This window comes from Lagopus muta, chromosome 10 (assembly GCF_023343835.1).
Source record: "Lagopus muta isolate bLagMut1 chromosome 10, bLagMut1 primary, whole genome shotgun sequence".
In the NCBI taxonomy this organism is placed as follows: domain Eukaryota; kingdom Metazoa; phylum Chordata; class Aves; order Galliformes; family Phasianidae; genus Lagopus; species Lagopus muta.
In genome coordinates, this window is record NC_064442.1 from 9,124,333 (window position 1) to 9,141,390 (window position 17,058).

At 45.1% G+C, this 17,058-nt stretch overlaps 1 protein-coding gene across 1 annotated transcript in view; it reads left to right on the forward strand.

Moving 5' to 3' along the window:
• The window catches only part of HDGFL3 (HDGF like 3), a 34,853-nt gene that overhangs the window by 4,019 nt on the left and 13,776 nt on the right, over positions 1 to 17,058 (forward strand). The window lies entirely within an intron of this gene.

Here is a 17,058-nt window from a genome sequence, read left to right on the forward strand (position 1 = left end):
TGCTGAAATTAGCTACTGATTTAAAAATAGGAAGGAAGCTGTTAATGCAGCTGTAGAGAGAGGAAGAAAAAATCTGGAATGACCTCAATAAAATAAGAGCGTGCCCTGGTAAATGCCTGGTGCCATTACTGAATGGAAATCTGGCCTCATACAGCTGGGGAGGCAAGAAGTAGATTTGGGTAGAAGGCTTGTGTGGGGCTGTGTGGGTTTTGTTACGTTGGTCTGGACAATAAAGGAGCTCCAAGCAGGTAAACCAGGGTATGGAGAGCAGTGTGTGTAGCAGTGCGTCTGTGTACAGCAGGTAGGGAGAGCGTTCCATGCTGGGAGGAGGACACAAGCTTTAAAGTGACAGTGCCACAGCAGCTGTTTCAAAGGTGTATTTACTGCCTTCTGAATACAAATGTGCTGTTTTCTGGCCTCCTGTTCCTGTCTTCCTCCTGCCTAGTGCCTTTATTTTCCTTTGAATTAGCACCTACTTGAGCTGCAGCTTTGCAAGTTATCTGATAATCCTCATATGTGAATAACACTATTAAAAAGCATCTGCCTGCAGTGATTGCAAAATGGCATTTGGGGCATTTTAACATGTTAGTGCTGCAAATAGGTATAAAATTTTCAGTGTTCTGCTTACAGTAATGCGTAGTAAATAGAAATTGATATCTGTGGCAGGCCCGGAATCATAAATGTGGGGATGGTTGCATGATCATTTTGAGCTGAATGAGTCTTCAGTCTTACTGAGCAGTCCCACACACAGCAAGACATGGCACCTGAAAGTAAGAACTAAAGTAATACGAGGGAAAGGCTGAAAGGTAAGATTATGCTTACGGATTTTGGTAGGCTAGACCCTAAAAAGAGAAGGCTAATAATACTACAGTGGTATTGTTTAATGCAGTATTAGAGAATATTAAAAGCAATTGCTGAGTGACAGAATTCCAGAAGACTTTCATTATCAGTACAAAATTTAGGCGGGGGGAAGGGGGGAGAGCAGTTTGGACACTGAAACACAGATGTTTCAGAAAATAAACCTTTATCTCCCGTGTCAGTGGAGTACAGATGGAGCTGATGGGGTGATAGCTGTGCACCAAGGCCCGTGTTCTGATTGAATTTGGTCAAACACGAGAGACTTAGCCAGGAACAAGCTGGGTCAGTTGCAGTTGCAAGTATGGCAGCTTGGAAATATCAAAGTCTCAAACACATCGCAGAAGAAAAACTCCACATTTTAAGTGTTTGATATTTAAAACAGACCATTTGTATTCTTATTAGCGTGAGGATAAGGGAAGGTGGGTTTTCCCTGGCAAGGTTTATCTTTTTTGGCAAAGAATGACAGGCAAAAATCAGATTAGATCCAGAAAACTTCAAAGGGTCCATAAGAAATAGACAACAGATCTTTCTCTGTGTTTTTCTGCCAAAACACAGTCTGCAATCTTTTCTCCTTGGCCATTTGGGACCTGTCCAGTCCTTCACCATGTGCTTTTCTTCTTTTTTCTCTTTTGGTTGCTCTGTTCTATGACATCACTTTTGCCGTGTTACTAAATATGAGTCTCCTGTGATTTCTTCTGCACCAGTTCTGGGCTCCTTCCTGCTCTGTCCCTCTTTAATTATGTACCTCTCTCATACATCACTCCTCGGTGACCTGCAAGCAGTTTTTCTCAGCGGGTCTCTGTTTGCTCCTCTCTGGGATGAGACAGAATTTGCTGATCACTGCTAAGGTCTGACCAAGGAACTGACTCTGAGGGTGTTGGCTTCTTCACACAGCACTCCCATCAATCCAGCTGTGGTACATCTGAAAAGAGAAGTTTAATGCAGCGAGATCTTTGTGGGACTGTGTTTTACCATCTGAACGTGCACTTGGCTGGCACTTGTTGCTTAGATAACTTGCACTTAAACTTTCATCTGCAAATATCAGGTCATATTTAGAGTGGGTGCGAGTGCCTTTTCAGTGACTTCGTCAGCTCAGAGTACAGTTTCCTTCATTTCCTAAAGCAAAAATAACAAGGAGTGAAGTGTGAACTCTCCCGGTGTTTGTAAGGTGGGGAACCTCAGCAGCTGCTGTTGTTTATCCGTGCTCTTGCATTCTGCTGTAAGTGTGACTTCAAAACAGATTTCATCCGAGGATTGTAGCTTCAAAAGGAGTCATTTTTATACATATAATTGGATCACAAGCTGTAGTAAAACCCTTCCAATAGCTCTTGTTTGGCAAACAAATCATTTTGGGGCTGAGATGTTGTATGTTTGATGTTACCACAGGCAGGAATATTGGGGAAACTTATTTAAAATTCACTTTCTTACATCTCTCTCTTTCTCTCTTTAATTAAATAACAATCCTGAAATGTGCAAGTCTGATCTTTTTGTGTAAATGACAATAGATGAATAATTTTCTCTTGCAGTGCCATGTTTTTTGCACATTGCATGTGCAAGTCCGAATGAAGCTAGCCCAGAATGAAGACAGTTGGCTCACAAGTTTAGAGGCAATAAGCACTTAAAGATTTTCATACTCGTTCCATGCAAGCTTTTTGGTAGATGTTTTTCCTTCCCATGCTGAAGCTGCTGAATAATGGAATTAACTGGATAGATACATTCTTTGTCCTTTCAGGGAAATCTGTAGACTGTCAAGTCAACGCATGTGTTCTTTCTGTTAGTTCCCATTACATGCATTAATTGACAGATCTCCTCTTTTTATTGTTGTGCTACAGAACTTGTTAGGAGGAGTGGAGCACAGGCAGCAGAACAAGGCTGTTGGCAGTCTTAACTCTTCATTTTCTGCTTTCCCCATCATAACACTAATTGACAATAGTCTTCCTGCATTTAGGGTGATAAAAATATTACAAGCCAGTAGCTGCTGTCAGTAAGTATATACAATTGTCATCCGAGGGCAGATGGAAGGGTTTCCTGATAGTGCTGGAAAAGTGATGACAGTGTAGAGGTAGGCCAGGCTAACTGTTCACAATGGTGCTGTGAGCAGCACAGACCTTCCCACTGTACGGAAGGCGTCAGGGAGAATGAGTCTGCCTGAGTCCTCTCAGTAATACTGTAATTCAAGTGATAAATATAGCAACAAACACTGGAAAATAGCTTGTGTGGAGCAGGCAGGAAGAGGATGTGGAGCCGGCTTTCTGAAGGTGCTGGGAATTAGCTGGTGTCGTGCTGTTTGCGTGGGTACCTTAGCACTTCTGAAGTCTGCCCTCTGTGTCACCTGTATCTCTGACCTCTAGACACAAAGGGAATGTACGTGTGTCTGTATGCATACCTACTCTGTGTGTATGTGTATTCAAAACTCATACAAGCGATAGGCACTTAATGGGTGTCACACCTCTGTGTTAGCACTGCTCTTGACTCTGGATTCCAAAAGAGGCAGCATCAACAGAGGAGAGCCTGGTAGTTTGGTTGGAGCACAGTAGGAACAACTAGAATAAACAGTTATTTCAAAGATCCCAAGAAACATTTGGCAGACAAGTGAGTATCATGAATTAAAGCTTCTAAAATGTAAAGAAGGAAATGGATCCTTACTTCCTCCTCTGGGGAAGGTCCCTGCATTACTGCCTTTGCACTTCTGAGATTGTTTCATTCCTTTGTTTAACAGCCAGTTCTAAACCTGATACCCAAATTGGAAATAAACTGCAGTTTCGTATCCAGTTCTTCTTTCTTCTACTCAGACTGTTTGACAGGACAGTCTTGATAGTATGTATTTTTGTCTGAACAGTATATGAGACCTGGTGATTTTTATTTTATATTAATTTGTTGTTTTAGAAAACAAAAGGAAGATGGGATTTTTATTAAATTCTGCAGCATTTTAGTGAATGAATCAAAGTTCCATGTTACAATATAGTTCCTGTTGCCCCATTCTGAAGTGCCCTATCCTTCAGATGCTCTCAGGTCTGCCTGTGCTGTATCTTTGCTGCACTAGAAAAAATGCATGAAGTTCTTGGATTTCAGCAAGATTTAATCCCCATCTCATGGCCTTTTGTAAAGCCTTGCTGAAATCTGAAAATGCCTTCAAAGTCAACATGAAAGGAGGAGACCTGGTACCTCGCTCTGGGTAGCACAAAGCCCACAGCTGGAGGGGACAGGTGTCCGCAGACTTTGGGGTCTGCCTGAGAAAAACACATTTAAATCTCTTTCAGTTTTTCACTAGCAGGCTGAAGAGCATAATTAACATACATCTGTAGCCCTGAAAATGTAAACTGGAAACAACTGTTTATTTTGCCTCGCAGCAACATGTAAAAAACCTAGAGAGACCATTTGCCAGCTCTGGTTTGGCTGTTTGAATAGAAGGCATCATGTAACAAAAGAGGGAAAGCAGAAAAAGAAATATCATCTGCCAAAGAATTTCTGTAAGACTGTGAGTTAATGAAGCATCCTGCATGCAGCAGGGTTAGGGTTGGGGAGGAGAGGAGGGGTTCCAGACCCTGCAGGATCACTGCTGTGTCACCCGGGTCAGCTAGGAAACTGAGTATCCCTTAGAAGTCAGTAACTTTGTACTCTTTGGGCTTGGGAAGCTCCGCCTGTGGAGCTGCTTTGAACAGAACTGAAACCATCAGACTGGAGGTGCAATCCAGGTGGGAGAAGCAGGAAGATGCAAATAGAGGAACAAATGCAATCACTGCAATGAACAGTTCTGATCTTCCAGTCCTTCTCCTGATTGATTTATGCATTCTGCATAGAAAGTCATTAGATTCAAGCAGCTCTTTTTTTGCCAATTTCTTTTGTCTCCACAAATCTTACTCTACGGCGCTTGAGCTGAATGGGTTCTATAAACCAGCCCTTCTATGAATGCAGGAGGGCAGGCTGGTACCTCTGAAAGAACAAGCCAACCAAGTGTGGCAGTTCTACATGTCTCTGACCTGTTGTTTGGTTGCTCCTCATGGGAGAGCTTTAGGTGTCGGGCACATAATGGTTTACCTTTTCCACAGCACATATCAGTATCTTCCATGGGGCGGGAGGGAAGGAAGCCCTGATCAAGTGGCATGTAAATTAGGCTGTGTGACAGGCCTGCCATCAGGTGACAGCAGGAAGCAGAGCCCTGTGCCTCAGGTTGGGCTTTGTGTCCTTCCTCTTGTCAAGCAGGTGTTGCGGAGGCTGCCCTGTGCAGTGTCTGAGTGCAGAGGGGTAGAGGCAAGGTGCCCATGCACGGCCTTATTCTGGGGTGTCAGTTATTGCTAAGCACTGCGTCGGTCCCTTCAGTCCCTGGCTGATCGCTGCTGTGCCGTGTGCTGGCACCCAGACGTGTGTGCATCATACACTCCCTTCATCACCAGCCTTCACGGCCGTCCTGCTGACCCCGCTCTCCTTGCTGCGGTCGCACAGCGGCTGTCTGCCTGCTCCGGCAGGATGTGTGTTTGCATATGGGGATTTCTGCACCTGCCCTGACCTCTGCAGCACACTGGCTGTTCAAGTACAACTTGTGGTCCACTGTTGACTTCCTGTAGTATCTCAGCTTCCAGCTTTCTCTGTCTTAGGTTGCCAGTCCTTTCTCCCAGATATGTTCGCTTTTTCCTTTTGCAAACTAAGTTTTGGTTTGCTTGCAGCTCGCGTTTCTCACACACCCAGCACTCTGAGCCATTTGTCACATCTGTTTTTCTGTCACTGGCTTTGGGGTGGTGGCAGCATGTTTGTACCTACACACACACACACACTTATGAGCATGAGATGACCTTTGAGGTGCTGTGAAGCTCCTAGCCTGCTGCCCTGCGGCGCCTCTTGCAGAGCATGGGGATGGATCTGGGCAACAAAGAACACTCGCAATGCAGCTCATGCCAGGCACTGTGCCCTACTATTGTGGCATCTTGTTGTTTGCTTAAGCTGATCAGTTGCTCTCCAGTTTTCAGCTCAGATGTCCCTCTTTCTACCTGACTCTATGTACATTTGTATTTCTGCAAGGACTTCGTGAGACAGTATTGTCTGGGATCCAATTAGGCAGCATTCACTCGGGATTAGCTGCATGTGGAAGTGTTTGTACAGTGGAGGTTACTGTAGCTTAGCACCATGCCAGAACCCCTGTTCTCAGCCCAGCTCACCCTAGTGATGACTGTTTCAGGAGCAGACTCATGCAGAACCAGCTGTGGGGCTGGAGAGTCGCTGCTCTGGCTGCTATAGAATAGCAGAAGGGGAATGCTTTTCCCAACAGTTGTGCTCTCGAAAGATGGAGTCCCAAAGCAAGCTAAAGAGTTCAACTGCAAAAAGAGCCCTTGATTTCAATAAAACCATTTACATGTGTGGTGCCCTGCCTGCATCACACCATCGCCTGGGGGGGAAGGCAGGCATTCATCTCAATGAGGGAAAAAAAATAAAAGATGACATTCCTTATTGCAGTGCCTCTCCAAATACCAGGGCTTTTGTAAGATATTAGCAATGCACCAAACTCCACAGATAATTCCTTTCACATGGAGCCTGGATCAGGTGACTCCCATATGTTCATGTTCTCAGGTATTCCCTTTTGCTGCTTTTTATCAGGAGTTATTTTTCAAGATCTCCCCCTTGTGCGAGCTTTATTTTTCTTTGTCACACTCAGTATTTCTGTCGCAGCCTTTAGAGGAAGGTAGCATAAAGTTATTAAGCCTCGTGGCTAGAATTTTAATGTGTGCAGCAATATGTCACCTGTAATAAGCCTGTCCTGTCTGTTGATATTTTGTTTTCTCCGTGTTTGTTTGAGAGACTCTGCTTTGCAGCTTTCTGATGTCATTAAGGGAGCAGGTCAGTTTTCTGCACAGCTTTTTTGAATTGGTGCTTCTGGTGAAATGATGAGAGTTCCAGGTTAAGAGATGAACACCGATAAGAGAAGACACAGTTGTCAGACAGGGCTCTGAAACATTAAAATGCTTTGAATGTTTTCTCCTTATCTAATGCAAGATATTTTATGCCATCTCCTGCCTTACAAATGAGTGGATTCACCTGTGTGTATAATTGCCATGTTATTGTGCTGGATGGGACCTGATCACACAAAGGCAAAGGCTTTGTTTGTGCTGCCAAACTGTGTGCCCAGCTGTGCTGCAAGATCGAGCTCCTCACTGTTACATTTCTAGAAGCTCATAACAATAAAGATTTTAGTGGCAGTATGTTAAGAAGAATATCAGCTTCCTCAGCAGATGTGGGAGCAAGGGGAGCAATTTTTTAATGAGAAGCTTTTCCTTCTGCAACACTTGCTGCTAGATAGAGTGTTGGTTTAGTTGTTTGTCACAGGTGGCAACGCACTTGATCTGGTGGCATAACAGGAATGTCAGAGCTGGCTCCACACCCAGAGTCCTCTGCCTGCAGAACAGGTTGGCTGGAAGGGACTGCCATCATGTGAGGTCTGTAGGATGAAAAGTACGAGCAGTAAGAGCTACAGCTGTGGGTGAGAAAGATGGCTTGGATGTGTCACCTGCCATCACCAATGCATTAAGAAGTTGAAGTGGAAATGCTAAGTCATGGCCTGCAGTAGTGATTGAACATCTGATAGGAAGGCAGGGCCAATCCAGAGGAGCTCAGGTGCATGCAATGCAATGCAATACAATGCAGTGCAATGCAATGCAATGCAATGCAATGCATCTGAGTGACTGGAAGGAATGCAGCCAGGATCCATCCCTTCCCAGACCTCATTTAAGGGTTGGCAGGGGAGGTGAAGGTATCTCTTGCTAGAGATCCCTGCCTACAGCAGGCCTTTCTAGGGTAAGCAGCTCTTTTCCTTCATTTCTGTAGCTGCTGTACTGGGGCTTGTTCTTATTTGCTGCAGCCAAATGCTTTGCCACCCTGCTATCATTGCAGTACTTTCTATCCCACTGTAGCATTACAGAAGTAAAAGTAAGCAACAGTTCAAATTAAAATTTTGAATATTGACTGAAAGTTGTATAGTTGGAGAGCACTGATTTGTAGAGCTGTACGTAAACAGTATCCGGATCCCAGGATATATCTGTTTATTTGGTGCTCCTGGATGTCCTTCCCAGGTCCAGATATACATCTCATTCATTAAGTTCTCTCTGCTGTGTAATTGCCTTTTCCTTGTTGCATGCACAAGATGAGTCCAAAATACATTATTTCTTTACAGCTGCTTGATAGAACAAAACGGCAGCCTGATTTAAAATATGGTGATTTGGGAAGAAAGCTGTGTCTGGAGTGAACTTTGTAACCTCTGTAACACAACTGAGCTGAGACACTGGGTTTTGCAGACAGCTTGTGTTCATGGGTACGCCCCATTCCAGTAGTTACTGAAAGGTAACACAAAATAGTTACGTAGGCAAGTACAGTTTAACTCACTGGATGGAAAGAAAGCATAGTACTAATCAGTCTTCATCCTACACGTACCTAAACATGTAGGCAACTCCAAGCCTGCGATGAAAACTCATAAACTGAAGCCTAAATCAGAGTACTCACTTGATTAAGACCTTTATGTAGTGTTTCTGATCTGAACTTATTTAATAAGTATATTTTTAGAATAGTGGTGAGCCACCCTAGCACTGGCTGCTGTCATGCTGATCTGTTCCACTTGTCTGTGATGCTAATGTCATTTACAACTCTAAGAAATATATCATCTTCATTTCATTATTACATTTGAGTGATTTTTTTAATTGTATTTCTAACACAGTTTAGTAATTAGGATTTAAGTGCCTAAGTTCATGCGTACGGTTTGGAGTGCTTTGAATATTTTATGTAAGGGGTTTCATTCCCGTAAGCCATCGCTTGAAGTTGTTTTGTTTTGAGGTATTTGTTTTGATAAACACAGTTGTTACTCTTTTCAGCTATATCTAAGTAAATTTAAGCAATGTAACGCTTTTGATCAAGGCTAAATGAGGGCTGTCATCTGGAGGTTGTGGGCACGGAAAACAGGCAGGTGAAAGGAGTATGACTTGGCCTGGAAAAACTCATTCCTAATTCTCTTCAGGCAGACAGATTAACATTCCTGAGAGTTCAACTGAGGCGGAGGGTCTTTGCAGAGAACACATCTGATGCTGCAGTGACAGCAGGGGGATCAAAGGAAGCCCAGGAAATACACACAGGTGGGGTCTGACTGCTCCATGGACACCACTCTGAACGTGTGGATCTTGTCAAACAAAGCAGGGGTTTCAGTGACCCAGTGGCAGGAGTTGCACCTTAGCAAAACAGCGTGCCAGCTGCATCGGTCAGCTTTGTGGCACAACAGATGCTGGGGCAGTAATGAAAACAGCTGTTTGTGGACACTTGCTCAGTTTACTGTGACCCAAGGCTGTGTACTCTTGCTTTTCTGCAGGTACAGATCTGCAGTTTGTCAACAGTTAGCAAGAAAGCCTGACTTTGAATGAAAAGTGATTGCAGATTTCTGTTTCATCGGCTTGCAGTTAGTTTTCATGGTTTCTCATTCCCCATGGACTGACTATGTGTTGTTGTATACGTGATTTGCACAACAAAATAATTGGACCTGGATGCCAATGGTATTTGGTGATTGCTGTTAATCTCATACCCCCAAAATCCAAACTCAGACCTTCATACTGCTGGAGAGTCACAGCAACAAAGATTGCTGCAGTGCCCTAATGTTACTTATACTCATTAGCTGTGCCTACAGCTAACAAAACCTCCCCCTCCTAGAGGAGAAAGGTTTGCTGTTCCCAGAGGCCAAGGTGACTGCAACCTTCCAGGTACCCAAGCTGGCACCTCACTGCAGCAGGTGAGTCAGGCTGTTCCCTTCTTTGTCTCTCAGATCTTTGTGTCCCCCCCCCCCATAAGCTATGGGTTTGTACCTTCAGTTTCCTTCAGTCATGTTTCCTTACTCAGAACAATTCTAAACACAAGCTGTAGTGTCAACAGGGCTTTGTGTACTTTGTGGGAAGCTGGGCCAGATCTTGCACCTGAGCTAGCAGTATTCTTCAGCCTGAAATTTGTGCCATTCTATCCATCTTAACTCAGTCTTTGGGGCAGTGCTTTGCACTGGAAAAAAAAGTAGTAAATGCAGCCAGCTGAGCTGGGGAGATTGCAGCCCTCCAGAAAAGTGCTTTCTTTTTGTCTCTAAGCTTGCCAAAGGGAGTGTAAGGACCTACAGCACTTCTTTCAGTAGCAACTTGGACAGGGAAGTACAGAGCATTGGGCAGGTTTAGTTGATGGGCTTTGAGTACAAAACTTGGTTGTATTATCTAAGCAAATGTCAGTGCTCTGGGTGTGCTGCATCTGGTTGGAAAGGTTCTGATCAAACCGACTGGGCAAAATGTCCTATCTCATTAATAGCACGTTTTTCCTTAAAACAACAAACATGAATGAAATAGTAAAATACCAGCATTTTGAAGGCCTAAAAATATTCCTCAGCCTCACATGTTCTTAAAGCATTATTCATTCACTCCTTCCTGCAGATCTGATGTGATGGGGCAGGGTGCAATGGGCATTTAGGGGAGGGAAATGGTGTGATGTTTGTGTCCCTTTGGCTTACTAGGAGAGAGAGGCAAGAGAAAAATTTGATGTTTGTTCGTGTTTAGTCCTGACGGTTCTCATTTGTTGTGTTTTGACTGCTAAATTAGTTTGTTTGTCTTCCAAACATGTTATTGTATGTTCTTTTCTTGCAGTCTTTTAATATTTCAAGACAAAAATATTTGTAGTAAGATGATAAAGTAGAATAACTAAATGTTGTCATCAGAAAGCACTCAGTGAGGAGTTGGTGGGCTCAGAGATTTGCTCAGGTGGATGCATGTTGCAGACTAGTTGATAACAGGGATAATTCAAAGGAGAATCAAACTTCACTGTGCTTATACTTATACTAGGTAATCAGAAGTAAATGCAGCGTGCCTCAGGACTGCCAGTGTTAGAAATGAACAGCCTCTCACCACCTCTTCACAAGTAAAAAGTAATTTTGTGAGCCATGAAACTTAAGAAGATCATTTTTCTCTGGCACACCTTTGTGTGGGTTCCCTGCTGACTTGCGCTGCAGCTCAGTTTGCTCTGCAAGCTGCCTCTCAGCACATCCACTGCTTGTCTGTCTGTCCTCTGATGGACAGCCTGTTTGTCACAAAACATGGGGACTCTTAGCAGCCCTTTGTCCTTTTCTCTTCTGTCCAATGTGGCCAACTTGGCTGGAGTTATTAAAGGTAAGAATCTGTCTGATAATTGTGTGATCCTTTCACATCCTTTCACTTCCTTAGGAAACAGACTGGAGGAAGGAAGAAAAAAAAACCTCCCAGTGTTAGCACTATTGCTTCACTACAAGTGGCAGGGAAACATTTCATTTGGAGAAAATGGAGCAGTTTTACAATAGCCTAACTTTGGTGTGTGGGCACTGGGAGGATTACAGCTTGGTGACATGAAATCCTCATCTGACCCTGCTGAAAGCGTGTTCTCCTGGCAACACCTGGCTCCTCATTGGTGGGCCTCGGGTGCTTGTTAGTAAATGCCATTGTGCCCATGTGTAATGAGTAAAGGAGAGCAGCAGCGTGGCCAAGGTCATCCCAGAGGCTGTTGGCAGAGTCTTTGTATCTGCTGAGCCTCCAGCATCCCCATCCTCCAGCCCTGGAAGCTCGTGGAGGCCTTGAATCACACCAACAGCTCTGTTACCTACAAAGCTGTGAGTACAGATCCTAGTCATGCAGAACTAAGCTTTGGCCCCGTTTTCATAGTGAAGATGAAAGCCGCTCTGCCAAAAGTGTATTTCAACTTTTTGTCTTAAAAATATGCTGATAATTAGGAATGTAAAGGGGCAGAACTCAGCTGCAGGATTGCTCATTTTTCCTGGCGAGACACTGCCTGCCAGCATTGTTTGGGCTCCAACTAACCCTTCGTTGTCTTCTATCTCGTTGAGGTCCTGAGCGTGCACAGAAAAAAAGGATTTATGTCTTTATATCATCATTTCTGGCTGTCTGCAGGATCCCCTTCAGCCATTTTCAGCAGTGCTCAAAAGTATGCTCTGCTGTTTTTAATCTTGTTTTGCTTTTTGTTTTTGCTGGTGGCACTCTTCCATGCCCGGAGACTTTCTTAATTTTTTACTTTTGTAGCTGTGCAGTTCCACCTTATTAAGCTGGATTCTGCTTCTGGTCTCACCCTTCACAGGGTTATCTCTTTTAATGGGTGAAAAAGTGCATATGCCAGCATTCTGCACTGGGAGTTCTAGTGTGTGATGTGTGTCAGGGAGAGAGCTGTGCTCTGCTTCAAGTACTGTATAGTCCTGAGAAAGGAGAGCAAAATTCTGCAGTCTCCAACCAGATCTAGTTGGATCGTTGTTGAATATTACAAAACTTGAGTCCCAATTAGAAGGTTGGATTATATATATTTTTAATTATCCTTGTGATTATTTAAATTTTAGGATCCTTTGGGGGAAAAAAAAGTATTTTTTACATTTTTACTGAGCAGTATTTTAAACAATGGTTTAGAAAAGATATTGCTGTGCTGCTGGCTCCCAGTAGCATCAGCTATTAAGAAGTGTGTTAAATCCATGTGAATAAAAATGACACATTCTTGAAACACAAAATATCCTATTATAACAATGTATTCTGAAGAGTACTGCTCTTATCCATTTAGAGCTATGCTGATAAGCTAACTGCAGATCAAGCTGCTTGCATGTGTTGGGCAATAGTGAGCAGCTCGAGCCACTTTCCAGCAAAAATACCATAGGCCTTTGCTTGACTGCTGTGCCAGGACTCCAGAGATTTCAGTGGGAGATACAGATCTCTGCAATGCTTCTGTGTACTTTTGCCAATCAAAGGCATTTACAGCATGTCAAAACAATCAGTGATTACTGCTCTGCAGTTTTAAGTTCCTTTTGCAAAAGAAAAGGACTTGTTCTTGTGCTTGCAGTGCCCACATAAGCATCTCTGCGTGCACAGTAAAGCTTTCTTGTTTGTGTGCGTGGACCTGGTAGATATTTTTGCATACTGTATGGGTTTTTGCCAGTGTAGAATTGTGTTGGAACATAATGGATCAAGATCTGGGAACTGTTCTGGTCCAGGAGTCACCCCGACAGACTGGAATTCATGCTTCTGACTGGCAGCATATCTGCAGCACAGGGGTTTTGGGCAGCCCTGCTGTCCGTCAGAGCGATGGGATGGACCTGGGATGCCCTTTTCTGTGCTGGGCAGAGCTGCCTCTGCCTTGGCTGCCGCAGTAACGTAAGCCTCTGCAGGAAGCTGCTTTCTGTAGGCACACAGACAGGGCTTGCAGCTCTGTCAGAGAGACATGTTTCCCATTTTGCAGGGAATGCAAATGCAGAGCAGAACACCCAGGAGGGGCTGCATCGCCTCTGCTCCCGCACCAGCCCTCCCAGGGAGCAGATCTGCCTCGTCCTGCAGGGGATGGTTTGTGGACAGGGAGCCCTGCTGTTCCTGGGGGGGCAGCTCGGTGCTGGGGCTGTGGGGTTGCAGCTGTAGTCTGTGCCTCCCACCTGAGCCCCTCTGCTCCTGAGCTGGCATGAGCAATGGGAGGACTGCTGAAGGCAGGCTGAGAGCAGGCTGGGAGCACTACCTGAGAGGTCAGCAATTACTCAGCATTGCCGAGAGCAGCGTATTCAATCTGCTTATGCATCCTAGCCTGCACGCCACAATGTAGGCAGGCAGATTTCTTGCTTCCATGCTGGTAGCCCCTAGCAACACCATTTCATAAAGCCCTGCCCTGGGTTGAGAGGTCCAGGCTGCATTTTCTGTGCAGCATTCCTGACCCTAGAAGCCTGGCATCTGTTTACCGAATGAAAAAGCACAGTTACATCTTTAAAGCTCTGCTGCTTGGTTGGCAAGCAAACATTGGGAAGTGCAGCTCTGCTGAGGCTGTGCAAAAAGAAAGCAATTGTGATTCATTAAGCAGATGACAGCAATGGGAGGAAAGAGGATAAAACTTGAAATCTGAAACCACCTGCGTTAATTTTAGCCATAATGGAAGCGGCTGTCCATGATGTTGCTGCACTATCAGATTTGCACGCCATGCGCTGCTCTCCCCACGCCCGTGGCAGTGAGCTGCAGCCCGCTGCTCTGCTCTTTGGATGCGGGTTATAGAATCTGTTTGCTTCCTTCCAGCAGCAAAATGCAGCAGCAGCCTGGTAGCCTGATGGTGGAGTCATTAGGGAGGTTTCTGTGACTACAGCGCTGTGCCCCAGCACGGGTGCACTCATCTCTTTTGTTCCCGGTTCCAAGCAGCGATGCCTCCCTCACCTGTGCGCTCACACACCCGCGCTCTTTCTCTCTCCCTCCCTCCCTCTCTGCCTTTGATCTTGCTGATATGGGGAAAAATATCAGCTCCAAATCTTCAGCATATTTAACCAAAGCATCTGGTAGGATGGGAATAATTTGTGACCGAGTGCAGCAGCAGGGAGCTGCAGTACGGTTGCTTGTACTGCTTGCTTTCCATTACGACAAAACGGCAGCAATCACCAAGGAGTGCTGGGGCTGTTCTGCAGCTAAATAAGCACTCAGAGCCTTGCCATTCACAGGGGGCTGAGGTGGGGTGCTGGGAACAGAGAAAGCTTGCATCTCCTGCTCCCTCATTTACAGTTGGTGGAAGAGGTCTTCCTGAATGGCAGAGAAGGTCTCATCCTTCCCTAGATTCCCTGGAGTTTTTGTCACAGATGTAAATGGCTGTAAGACATTGCCACTGCTTCATATTTGGCCCTATTATAGTGCAGGAGAGAGAAGCCTGAGAGATGGGAGGCTCAAGGCAAAGCCATCAAAGGCATGAGAAATCCTGACCTCAGCTGCACAGTCAAACATTTAAGCGAGAGCATTAGCAGCCTGTCCTTGAGCTGTTTACTGCAGATTGATGCTGCGTGTGTATGTGCATGAAAACTTCCACAAGCTATGAAAAGTTTCTTACGGCTCCCTGCAGTGATACCCAGTCAGAAGGGCACTAAAGGACTGTGGGAACAAAGGACTATGCTGTGACATGGGGAGCAGGTGAGAGGTGTGTGACAGATGTGTGTGCATCCCTTGCCCTGTCTGGTGCTGCTCCTTAGCCAGCAGTGTGAGTTGCTGGGAATATGACAAGGGGCTTAACTGCCCTGGGACGCTGCTTATGAGAAGATCCTTACTGCTTTGTAGTGCAGCACGATGTGTGATGTAAGATCTCTGTTCCTTTCTGGTCAGCATTCCCTGCTAAGCATGTCTTCATTCCTCCGCATTACTGATCATTTACAGCTGCTAGTTTTATTTCCTGAGAAAGCCTTAAAGGGCTGAGGCAACTGGACTGTGCTGTTCTGCAATGCAGCCAAAGCTGGCTCCACATTTCAGGCAACTGAAGAGATCTCCTGTCTTGTTCCAGCAGACGTTGTATGTCTCAGTCACAGGAGCCCACATTTTTCTGGGCTCTTGTCTGTCTCTGGACATCGTCCTTGTCACCACGCAGAGGAGGCTGGCTGTGGTGCTCAGGCAGTCAAGGTGTATTACCCCAGAGCTTGGTAAACTGCCAGCACAGCCTTTGCTGCTCCAAGGCGTAGCATTGAGCAGCATATGATGTGTTGTGGAGTGAGATGTATTATCTCCCTGCCTTGCTATCAGTTTGTAAAGTGAGTTACAGTGTTTTCCCCTTCATACTTTCTCTCACTGTTACAGTCTAATAACTGTATTTAAGTCATGAATTATTGAACTAATAATCACATTATGGGCACTTACTTAAAAACAAATAGTGAATGTCAGAAAATAATGAGTTCTGGAGAAATATCTGGCAATCTTTTTCCTGTATATCGCCGGTGATGAAGAGGCCCTCCAACAGCCTGTTGTGTTGTTTGTGTGCTTTCTTGCATGCAGCTGAATGAGAACTGAATGGGAGCCTCCACCTTCCAGCAGTGTGTATCTTCCCTTTGTGTGCATATGAGTAGCGCATTCTCCTTTTATTTATCAATTCATCAGCTGTGTTAAATAAGAGAAGGGTGCCAGCACAGTGCTGCAGCCTGCACTGCTATGCCCCTGGCTGCAGGGCATGGTCTGGAGGTCTCATCCATTCTCTAACTTAGGCATAATTTCACTTAGGCCTAGAAGACGAGCACCCAATCCTTTCGCAGAGAGGAGCCCTGTGATGTTCCAAACAAAGCTCTGGTTTCTCTGTCCCCCGTGGTGTCCTTTCAGCAAGACTAAAAGGACCTGAATTAGTGTCAGCGCTCAGGGAGTTGCACAGCCAGCAGATGCTTTACAGTGAAGGAGAACATCCTTTGAAAACAATCTGGTGTTTATTAATCAACAAGAATTCAGTGTTTGGGGTCCTTCAGCTGGAATAAAGAAGAGAAGCACATGTGGGCCTGGCCTCCTGAGTGAAAACAGGCAGGTTGCTTCTCTTGGCTGCACTGAAGAGCAGATTTCTTATGGCAGTGGTATGTCAGCACCTTGCTTTCAGTTCCAGTGACATTTGGCAGGATTCTGTATGCTTAAGTTCAGATTGAATTGTTTAAAATGCAGGCAGCAAGCCACTCACCTGCTCTGTAGTGTTGCCCTATAGGTTTTTAGATTCATTGGGCTCTCACTTCTTAGCCAGAGTTCTCTGGGTACTTCATTTTAGATGCTCACATATGCCCAGAAGCATCATTTCTGGTAGGACAGGCACTGTCATCAAGGTTGGAAAAAATCTCACAAATTATCGAATCACAGAATCATTAAGGTTGGAAAGTCTACTAAGATCATCGAGCCCAACAATCAACCCATCGCCACCCTGCGCACTGTTGAGCCCTGTGTTATTTGAAGCTGCACTTTGTTTCTGGTTTGTACGGATAGGCACCTGGGCTCTGCTGTTCTGTTGCAGGAGACTGTGAACTTTGAACTGGACAAGATGGAGGGGCGGGGGAATGGCCAAAAGCAGGCATTAGGGCTCCAGGGAAAGGAGAGTGCAGGAGCCTCTTCCCTGATGTGTGTTGTGTTCCACTCTGAGTGCCACCATCACCACCAGTGTGAGGTGGGCTGGTGTTGCTGCTCCAGTCTCAGAGATGCCATTTGTTCCCCACTTGCTGTAGGAGTTATTTAGGTAACCCTGGGAGACAGACAAATTACCCTCCAGGCCTTTAGAAGGCAGTATCCAAGTTTAACAGTAAAATTAAGCAGACCAGATTTTATCACCTTCATGTATTGCAATGCTTATGAAATCATCAAAACTTTGCCCGTTGGTCTTCTGGTGTCTCTCCAAAGTGTTTCTGTCACAGCTGGGCAGGGGCTCTGCCACAAGGCCCCACCGTTT